This window comes from Typopeltis vanoorti, chromosome 4 (assembly GCF_054136105.1).
Source record: "Typopeltis vanoorti isolate ZY-2024b chromosome 4, IOZ_Tvanoo_1.0, whole genome shotgun sequence".
In the NCBI taxonomy this organism is placed as follows: domain Eukaryota; kingdom Metazoa; phylum Arthropoda; class Arachnida; order Uropygi; family Thelyphonidae; genus Typopeltis; species Typopeltis vanoorti.
Window position 1 is genome coordinate 109150248 of NC_143552.1, and position 12244 is coordinate 109162491.

Genomic DNA, 12244 nt, shown 5'->3' on the forward strand with positions numbered 1-12244 from the left:
AATTGCGTATGTTCTTCTGGTGTATTTGCCTGTTTTACGGAATGAAAAAAAAGGGGCTATCTCATCTCCAGTTGGGGAGAAAAAAAAAACTTAAAAAGGTTGTTCCTCGCTTCGTAATACAGGATTCAATGGTGGAGCAGTTTGTTTAAAATTAAGAAATTTTGATATTCTATCCATCTTTACTAGAAATATTCTCAAGTCCTAGCTTTTTCGAACCTCTTTCTTTCAACTTAAAAGTTTATTTTTAAAGAAATGTTAATCTGTGACACTTGAGGTCGCTGCTGTATATCATCATTCTCTTCGCAGAGCAAAACCAGTTAAAAACTTCATTGTTATTGCAGTTCCTAGAGGGCGCATCTGTAACTTTTAATAATCTTCACTTTAGATGCTTAGCTAATACTTCACCAGAGGGTGTGGGAGGTATTCAAACTATCAGAACAATAGAGTATTGTGTGTGGCAAAGTATTTTGAGTTATTAAAAGTTTGGGAACATTACTTAAACATTCTGATGTCTGATGAAAGTAATAATGCCGCTAGATTAAGAGTAATTGCACGCGAAATTTGAAGCTAACCCTTCGGTGAGACACACAGACTATTAACTGCTTCATTACAGTTAAGGTTATAAGCATCCTTTACATTCCTAACGTCCAGTAGCGCGCGCCTCTTTGAGTCTGGAGGAAGGAAATTACTTGCTACGAGTGCAATATTCGTTAGGGTTATGAAGAGCGCCTCTCCTCCTTCGATGACATAGCTAACAGCTCTCCTACATCTCCTACTACTGACCCATCCCAATCCGTACACAACACAACGAACCGACTTGCTCAATTCTTGTCATTAGCGAAAGCCGCTGGGAGTCGTTATTCTTTAGACATCGTTGAATTTGCTGGACCTCCCGCATCCATGATGCATGTAGAGCACAAATAGAGATGGGATGAAGGGGGGGGGGGAGGCAGGAATGGTGGTAGGGGTGTTTCTCTCCGTTCGAGGAGCTGCAATTGGTATTGAGCAAGTAATTTCAATGCAAATTATATATAATTGAAGCTAAATTTGAAATTTAAACTTTGTTTCGGAAACATTTTAAGATCGATTAACATCTTTCCAATATTTAGCGATTTACGTTGGACCCAGAAACATATTGCATGAACTTTCTCTTAGATATTTATTAATTACAGCATATCTATTATTATTACCGACAAAATTTTAAACAGAAAACAGAAGCTATCTTAAATGAACTTCAGTATATTCAGTTCATCTATTATTACTTTATATTATTTATCTATTTATTTGGCGCGGGGGTGGGAAAGATGGGCTGAGTCCTCAACTCTTTATCCCTTCATCTGATTGAAGAAAATCTGTGTGGATGGAGTGTTATTGAGCTAAAGGCTCTAGTCATGGCTGGGTAACGGCTAATAGCCGAGCCTGAGTTAAAACTTCATTGGCTTTAGCATTGCTATCTCAGTTACCGTGAGTAAGGATATTTTCTAACAACCCAGAATTTTACTTTATATATTACGACTGTTAGGAACATTAAATTAGTACTTTATACTACTACTTTAATGTTCCTATTTTATGTAGATTTATTCTATTTTTGTATTATACTCCTTATCCTTATAAGGACTGGCTTAAAGGGGCGAAGCAAGAATGCCTTTCATCTGTTAGAGGGTAACAGATGAAAGAATTTCATGTTTCAGCTATCAAAGCTCTGATCATGGCAAGAAGGTAACAGCAATAGCCGAGCCTCAGTTAGAACTTCATTGGCTACAGCATTGCCATCCATTACCCTCCAAGGATATTGGATTGAATGAATCAATCACCGCATCTCACGGGCGATTGATTTCCACCCGTATTATACTAGTCCTTATAAGGATTGGCTTCAAGGGGCGAAGCAAGAATTCTTTTCATCTTCCCCGTCATCTGTAGAGGACAGTGTAGGGATAAGGTGTTATTGAGCAATTGAAGCTCTGATCATGGCATGAGGGCAACAGCAATAACCGAGCCTCAGTTAGAACTTCATTGGCTGCAGCATTGCCATCCATTACCCTCCAAGGTATTGGATTGAATGAATCAATCACCGCATCTCACGGTGAATTGATTCTACATCCTGATCACACTCACAACTGGCGTAATATATTATATATTTTTATACTAGTCCTTATAAGGACTGGCTTATTATACCAGTCCTTATAAGGACTGGGTTAAAGGGGCGAAGCAAGAATGCTTTTCATCTTCCCCGTTATCTGTAGAGATAATGTTATTGAGCTATTAAAGCTCTGATCATGGCAGGAGGGTAACATCAATAGCCGAGCCTCAGTTAGAACTTCATTGGCTACAGCATTGCCATCCATTACCTTCCAAGGGTATTGATCATCGCATCTCAAGGTCGATCCCGAATCTTCCGCCCATATTATATATTATACTTATTAAAGCTCTGATCGTGGCAGGAGGGTAACAGCAATAGCCGAACCTCAGTTAGAACTTCATTAGCTATAGCATTGCCATTCATTACCCTCCCATATTATACTTCTATTTTAATGTTCCTATTTATGTAGATTTATTCTATTTTTGTATTACTTGATAAGAATTTTATTATTTATTTAATTTTATTTCAAATTTTGAGATTTATTTTAAAATATTGGTTATATTTATTTATTTCCAGTTATATTTTATAAAACAATATCTTTTTTACTATCGTTTTATTTTTATTTATAATATAATATATTCTATTCTATTTGTTTATGTTTTATTTAATGCCACACATCAAAAGCTGTTAACCTCTCGTGTGTATTAGCATAATTTAGTAAAGTGGACTAAGGATAATCCGGAAATCCTGCTTTAGAAGCCAACAAACATCAAAAAAAAAAAAAAATCACCTAACGCCTATTTGTTCCCGTATAGGGAGTAGGCGGGGCCGTTTACCCAGTCGGCCAACAAATATTGAAGTTTTAAAACAACTTCCGGCCTCCCAAATGTAAGATGGTTGTCTTAATAACTGATGACTTATTTGGGGTTATGGCGAAGCGAGTATGTCATTGAGGTCTGTGTATGATGTCTGATAATTATATATATTTTTCTGGACGGTTTATCTGTTTTCGCGGGATGAAAATCCGGGCGATGAAATTCATCGACCATTTAAAAACGTTTATAAACATGTATGCCCACTGCTGGATTTGAATTTACAGCCTACACGCTAAAAAACGGATATACTAACCACTCAGCCAACTCGGCCGGTTACTGTCGTATTTATTTTATAATATATAGCTTCTATTTATTTATTTCCAGATTCTTATAGTATAATAGCTTATATTTATATATAATCATTTATTTCTTTTAATATTTAATTATATATAATATAATATAATAGCTTAGATTTATTTGTTTTAATATTTAATTCTAAAATTATCTAATTTCATTTTTTTATTGGAAAGATTCTTAATGCTCCTTGTTTATTCTGCTTGTAGTCCTTATAAGGACTGGCTTAAAGGGGTGAAGCAAGAATACTTTTTTATCTTCCCCGTTATCTGCAGAGGACAGTGCAAGGATAAGGTGTTATTGAGCTATATAAAGCTCTGATCATGGCAGGAGGGTAACAGCAATAGCCGAGCCTCAGTTAGAACTTCATTGGCTACAGCATTGCCATCCATTACCCTCCCGTGGTACCCATTTTAGTCGTCTCGTACGACATGCATGAGCTACATTGAGAATACTTAAGTAAAGATAACTCTAAAAATTAAGACGATCCCCCGGACCACTCCCAACGAGTGGCCGAAAGACCATCCAACTCAGCGTTGGCTCCACTCAGTGACAGGCTCCCCCACCACCGAACAGAACCGCTCATATTCCAGGGAAAAGCATCTCCCGACAAAGCCCCTTAGCGGGCCGTGCCTGAGGACACTCTTCCCGGAGACTCAAAATGTGCACTCCCAGGCAAACCTCGCGAAATCTAAGCCACCCTCACCGAGAGCGAAATTCCGGAAGAAACCTGAGAAAGCAAAACTCTCGAAACTCAACGTCCATTTTAATCGCCTTTTACGACACGCATGGATTTACGTTAGGACTATTCTTATCCAGGCCACCACACAGGTATAATCCATATCTGCTTATCCTTATAAGGATTGGCTTAAAGGGGCGAAGCAAGAATGCTTTTCATCTTCCCCGTTATCTGTAGAGGATAGTGTAGGGATAAGGTGTTATTGATTAAAGCTCTGATCATGGCAAGAGAGTAACAGCAATAGCCAAGCCTCAGTTAGAACTTTATTGGCTACAGCATTGCCATCCACTATCCTCCAAGGGTATTAATCACCGCATCTGACGGGTGATTATATATTATATTATATATATATAATATATTAGTTTCATATAATATATATATAATATATTTATAATATATTAGTTTCATATAATATATTTATAATATATTTATTAGTTTCATATAATATATATATAATATAATATATTTATAATATATTAGTTTCATATAATATATATATATATAATATAATATCTCAGTTTTATATCTGCTTAGGTATAATATCACAATTTCATATCTACTTATCCTTATAAGGACTGGCTTAAAGGGGCGAAGCAAGAATGCTTTTTATCTTCCCCGTTATCTGTAGAGGACAGTGTAGGGATAAGGTGTTATTGAGCAATTAAAGCTCTGATCATGGCAGGTGGGTAACAGCAATAGCCGAGCCTCAGTTAGAGCTTCACTGGCTACAGCATTGCCATCCATTACCCTCCAAAGGCATTGGATTGAATAAATCAGTCACCGCATCTCACGGTCGATTGATTCAATAAATCCATTTTTTCCATATCTACTTATAGAGATTGTTTTCTGCATTTCTATATTTTTATTTAGAATATATTATGGTTTATAATTAAGTTGTGGTGTATATTTAGATTTAACTGAATTATCTAAAGATTTTAAATTTATGATTAATGTTTATTAATATAATTTTTATTTTATTCATGTTTTCATTTTAATTTATGATTTTCAAATTTAGTTTATGGTTGTTTAAGGTGTAGTAGTATATATGTTTGCTACTGCTTTATTACATTACTTAACAGTTAACAAGTGTTAATTTGAGGTCTGCTGTCTTTATGAGGTCGTGAGGCAAACGAAATAATACTGACCAATTTGCCGGACAATGAATATTCATATAAAAGATAATTATATAACGCCTTGTTTTCTGCGGCTAGCATTTAGCACTAAGTTAACCTCGTAACAAAATAAATCGATAGGCCATTTATTTCGTTCATAACAGTAATATTTAAATAAATATAATTGTAATATCTAAAATAAGTGAAACTGTAATATCAACTTTTGAGGTAAAAAGAAACATCTACCGATTTCATTAAGAATCTCTTTTAATGTGGTGACGTCACGAATAAGCCGTATAAGACCAAGATATCGAATTTTTATATTATTATTAAATAATTATTATTAAATTATAATATTAGATTCATTTTATTATTATTATAACTATAAGCTTTTATGTTGTTATCAGAATGATTATCAAATTTTCTGGCACCAAGTAATGTCTAAAATAACTGAAGTATTTGTAATAAAATTTGCAAGTTTATTTTTAAGATATATATAAGATAGACTTCTACAAAACTAGAGATGTTTGAAGGGAAAAAGTATTGAAATTTTATTTTATTTCACTAGCATCATCTATTATTATGACAAATTTCAAATCAGTCATGCGCAATCAAAATTCTAGGACAAAAAAAGGTACGAGATCAATGCTAATTAGAAATAGAAATCACGAAGCATTATTAAAACTATTTCTGACAGAGAAGAATATTCGAGATGTGTCTAGGATCTTAAGAGCAACATTTCAATTTCTAAAATTTTAAATTCTTAGATTATTTTCCTATAGTTGAAATTCGTGTTATTCCACATTGGGTGTGTTGATCACATGCCTGATATCGAGACGTAGGTGACTAGAGAAACCTTATTCTTTAACAACATGATTTATCCGAGACAAGAGTGTTATTTGCCCCCCTTTTTGAACATATGTGGACATTGAATTGACCACGTGACCATTAGAAATAACAGGGGAGAAACGACGTAGCAACCGAACGACTGGATTGACATCTGTTATGAGAGAGAGATAGAAGACGGGTGTGTGTCTCATATGTTGAGTGAGGGGAATGTCAACCAAGACGGATGAGAAGAAGGTCGGAAGCAAAGCCATATAACAGACAACGGAACATTCCATTAATCTCCAGCTAAACACCAAGAGAAAGAATCTTTGGACGCTCTGTATTTATGCGTATCCGTAAAGTCTTTGTGCGAAAGTGGATCAAAAAGAGCGCGTGAGTGCAATAAATAATGGCGGACGTCCAGTCACGGTTGACCGACTGTCATTAGCTTCCAAGTCCATAATTAACACGTTTCCGAAGAGTGCATCGGTAAAGACGCGGCCACCCAGTGATTTATCTTTACTGTCGACGATAAGAAGACTGACACGGATGTGTCGTTATAGTTTTTTTTTTTTTTTTTGGTGGGAGGGGGCAATTAGAAGCACGTGGATAGTAGCCAGAAAAGCAAAAGGAAAGAGCGAAATTAGGAGTTTTTTTTTTCCCCTCCTATGGTGACTTGTAGGAATCTGTGCCAATCATGTCTTTTAAAACCTTTAATTATTTGTAAATTTCGTGCATGCCTTGAAGACAGGGGACGATAAGTTCATTGAGGGGTCGATGCTCCCTTTAGTGACTATTTATAAAAAAAAGGGAAGCATTGAAAAAAAATAAAATGATTTTAAAGATGAGTTGAATTTTTCCTCACCACCAGTCCAATTACGTCAAGATATTCGTGCGAAATTGATTTGAAGCATACAATGGAAAAGTCAGTGTGCACAGGTTCTCAGGAACTTTTGATTTCTTCCTTTGTGCGTGCTTTTATGTATGGTCTGAAATAATCTGCGAGAAATGACTTTAATTGATTTGGTTTATCTTCAAAATTGGTCAACTATCAACAGTTGGGAACTCTAATTCCTGAATTCACCAATTTTCAGTTGTGAAAGGCTGTTGTAATAAAATCAATTAGGTAGACTTTTAAGCCGAAAGAATTTTTGATATATTTTGCTTATTGAATATTTTTAGAGCCTCCGTAGCTCAGTCAGTATAGACAAAGCCTTTTGGTTGGAAAGAACTGGGTTCGATTGTCGTCAGCGATGTGAGGAACCTTTATCTGGTCTCTTTTGATTAAAGGTCTGGGGGAGAAAAACTCGAGTTTTTCTCCCCCAGAACAGGCAAACCGGCCCGTGAATACACACCGGTCTCAAGCCCAATAAAATGGGGGGGGGGGGAGCAATGGTGAACTACCCTGTAAAAATCTCACCAGGAATACTTCAAAGTCACCTATGGTCGGAAACGACTGAAAAGGGAAAATCGGTTACAATATTTTTTGTTTAGTAGGCTATGAAGAAAAAAAAAGACGACCAATGGCACACACATACAAAAAAAAAAAAAAAAGGATTGCAATATCAGCTATGTTCAAGATTAAAATCTTTGAACATCAATATAAAGAAATATATACGAATATCGTAAATACGTCCTGTAAATTCACTGCATACGGACAATTGAAAAAACAAAAAATGAAAACAGTGTTATTTTCATTTTTTTATCATTCATTTTTTGTTTTGTTTTTAATAAACATGTTAAATTATCTTTTCAAAATTATTACTGCATGTTGGGAAGAAATATTTCGATTGTTAAAACGAAAAAAAAAAACAGATGGATAATAAAATAGAAATGGAATATTTAATGTAGGTAAATGACACAATTCTAATTTCTAATCATTTAGAATAACTCGAAGAAATTTTAAATGAGATGAATAACGAAAAACTAAAGATAAGGTTTAAAAATAAAAATACTAAAAATTAAAGGAATCTTTAAATAATAGTGTAGGGAAACACCAAAAAAGGCGTAACCTTAAGTGGGGAAAAACTGATGTAAAATAAATGATATAATAAATAAATAGACTATAAATATTAATGAATAGAAATGAAATCAGGAATGATCAAAGAAACAATTTTGTGAATTAAGAAATATGTTTTAAAAAAATTAAAACAAAAAAGTTTTTGATTGATGTGTTGCCTCAACAATAATTGAATCCAGCAGGAACGTGGAGATTAACAAAGAAATTATAACACAGTTTTGCAAATTGCGCCAGACGTTGTAAAGCGAAATACTCTTGGAATCACTAAAGAAGAAAAAACAAAAAATATCAGAAAGCGAATCACATTAACAGATGGGAATTGCAAATAATTAAAAAAAAAAAAAATAGAGAAACGCGTTTGGGTTGTCATGTGACCAGACTGAAGGACGACAGATAGACAGAACGATCTGCACAATGGATACAGTAAACAGAAAATAAGATCTGTGGATGAAATAGAAAATGACAGGGTTGAGAAGACCAGAAATGAACGGACGTCTCTGCTTAGCAATGAAAAAAAAAAGGTTAAAACCATGACCAATGGTTTAAAGAAGTTTAAGTTTTAGAATAAATTTATATGCGTTCTAGGAGTTTAACCTTTGACCTCTGAGCATTTTTGAGTTTTGACTCTTTTGGTCTCCATGGTAACGTCATCTCGATAGACGTTTACCTAGCCTAGAGTAAATAGATATTGGCCAAAGAATAATTTATTTCATTTATTTATTTTTATTTTTATTTATTTATTCATTTTTATTTTTTTGTATATGGAGATTTCCTTTAGGGTTTTTGGGCACCATGCTCTAATAATATTTTATTATATGTGTGTGTGTGTGTGTGTGTGTGTGTGTGTGTGCGCGTGTGTGTGTGATTGCTGTGTTTAACTATTATAATATGTATATAAAGAATATTCATTAATCAATAAACACGATGATGTTTTCGACTATATATTATCCTTTTAACTAATTTGGAAATTAATGTGTGATTGCAGTTTGTGCATTTTCGGTTTAGATGATTTTTTTTTTGCTATTTACATTGTCTTCTAATTTAAGGTGATGAAATATTATTAAAAATATTTTAATTATAGATAAAATCATTTCATTTTAAAATACAGTTTGAGAGAAAAAAAATGATAGTTACAGACTTACACCTTCCATCAATCATTGACATTATGAAAGACAATTTCCGTTATAATTTTGGTTAGTTCAGTACACTGATAATAATTTTACGCATTCATTTTTTAATAATGATTCTGGAAGTAAAGATGCAGTTATTCTGAATAAACATTTGATTATTTTTTTCACTTTAGTTTAATTTTCTAAGACAATACTTAATCAGGAAAATTTTTTATGCACGCGAAAATATGGTACGTGTTTTCAGTGACACTATTCGAAATCAATTCATTTGGGTGAGGGGAGGGGGGGGGGGAGGATTACGGATGTAATTTGCCAGGTGGTGAAAAGACAACAAATCAAGACATTTTCGTTGGTGTCATGAAACTTTGAAGGAACAAATACTGCAATACGAGTTGCATTCGGCCAAAACATCTCAAACATTCAAAATAGGATTTTCAAACACAGTCTGTATTTTTAATTTACCAAAGGCTCTCTTAGAACGTCAGAGAAACCTTCGACACTTAACTTAAAAAAATACGTCACAGCCATCCTGTCGTACGAAAGCCATTTAGGCTTTGAGATGATCAATAACCTTTCCTTCAGTAATCATTCCATTGCGAATTTCGTACGTAACTGCACCGTCCCGACAATACGGCTCGCTCTCCCACCCTCACGACAAACGGGTGGGTATCCTGAAGTCGACGGGATTTCCAAGGCCAGTGACCCATTCCACCAATTCCAATATTTTTATTTTTATTTTTGCCTTTTCCCCGACTAAAGCACCATCTTTGCACACTCACTGGGGAAAAACATAAGGGGGGGAAAAGAGGGGGAAGGTTGAGTAAGACGCCAGATTGGGGACCGTTTCTCATCACATCGACGCGTTTCTGTCAAGTGGCCATTGTCGAAGATGTATTTATTGGTTTCAGCAGACCTTGTCGCCTGGTGAGTGACGGTAGAAATGATAGTCGATGCCCCTGTCAGCTGACCAACTGTCACTCGAAGCAGAAAAGATACAAACCGTTTGCAGAGACAAATGGTGGGGTCCCGAAATGCTTCACTTGTCACCAATGCGATAGAACGAATCTATTTTATGTTCAGGAGACGATAAAAGTGCAGATTATACGATATTTACTTTTCGCCATCGAAGGAGAATGGGTGATTTGGACAGCCAACCAAAGACATTTCTGAAGAAATACTCGCTCAACGACAGACCTAAAGTATATTGATCAATGGACTTAAGAAACACTACAGTTATTGCTTTTTGCTCATTATAAGCATTTGATGTATCTGAAAGACACGAGATTTATTGAACATTGTGACAATGTCAGAACACTTCACTCACTCTGTCTCTCTTTCAGCAACTGGTATAGAGGATAATAGCTGTTGAGCTTCTCAATATACAGAAGTTAATATTCGAAATTGCACTCTTAACTAACAATCAAACAGGCTCATGCACTATTATTAACAATGGTCAAATCTTCAACCATTAATGACACTTGACCATTGTTAATCATTAGTTTTTATAATACAAATCAAATGACAATGGTCTCAAACAATGTATTAAACGATTTCATCAAAGAAGTTTGCATTTGTTTCTTTGTTTTTAATTTTTATGGTAATATTTTGAACAGATTAGGAAATGTCGTGGAATGTGTGTGGTAAATATAAGAATATATAGTTCAAGTTCTGTTTACTTAGAAAATTTAATTGCAATACATTATAGCATTTAAAATGCGAAACGGATTTCGCATTTTAAATGCTATACACTATACTGCTTCAGCATAGTGTATATGGATACTGTTTCAATAACAAGACAGAGCTACATTTCATAGAATTCACGTTACACCCATCTCAATAGCATGTGGATCTTCTTTGGACCCGAATCTATCTGCAGTCTTCTAGACAAACTCTTCACCAGTCAATGATAATACGAGTCTCGAACCATTCTTTCCTCCCAACACGATCTTCTTGGTGTGCATCATGCGACATTCCGGGTCTCCCCACACTGGTATGGCCTGCACCACCCAACTTCCAAGTTGTTATTCTCCCTAAGGGATTGTAATGGGTTGTGATCGGGACAATGTGAAGTCCATTCAGCTTTCTCTATGTTTTTTTTTTTTTTTAAATGCCGCAGTAATACCAGCAGTACGACAGGATCCGTTACATAAAACTCCTGCAATGTAGAAAACATTGCAGTATCCGAAAGTATCATTCTTTTGGTGATACAACCAAACGTCGGAGTCCATATTAGTAGGAATGAGATGCACCATTCTAAAATAGTGGTATCGCTATTCTTTTTTTCTGCTAGTATATATAAAGTTCTACGTTAAAAAAGAGCAAGCAACGTATTCATTTGTAGAGATTCACTCTTCGATGAGGGATTTTTATTTTATTTGTTTATTTATTTATTGCAGTCGAATACACAAATATCGAGGCGAATATTTGATTATCTGCTTGGCTATATATTAGCTTATGGTAAGATTGTATACAGTCTTATGTCTACATTTTAATCCACAAAGTAAGACGAATGTAGTGGTAAAAATATATTCTAAAAATGCAATTAATTTTGTTTTCATAACAATATTTGCAGAATTGTTTTCATAATTTTTACATCTTTTATTTAAAAATTCGTAGAGGGAGAAAAATGTAAATTTGCGTTGAAAACATTTCCATTCCGTATAAATTTAATTATAGGTCATGTTAACTATATAAAATATTATTTATATATTTAAAAAAAAACTTTTAGGATCAAGAGTGCGAGCTCTATTAGCGACATCTTAGGTTTGAAATTAATAACAAATGACGAGGCTATCGTAATCTCGCTGATTACAAACACTACTCATCCTTCCATCAACGCAAATAACTCATTAATATTAGTTATTGGTATAAAAAGATGTAATAATGTAACCAGGCACAAAAATGTGGACTGTACTTTTATTCAGCCAATGGCAGGTCTCGCACCTACTATTTCAATTAAGAGATGTTTTTAATAATTGTAAGATAAATTTATTAAATTTTAAATATTTTTCTATAAAATCATTGAGAAATCTTTATTATGTTATTATTTTATTAGAAATAAATAATTATTTACTTAACGTTTCTTGAATATTAAAATAATTATTAAACACCTTTTTATAAGACAAATAAAAAAATATGAAATTGTTATCCTGGATTATTTCCTTAC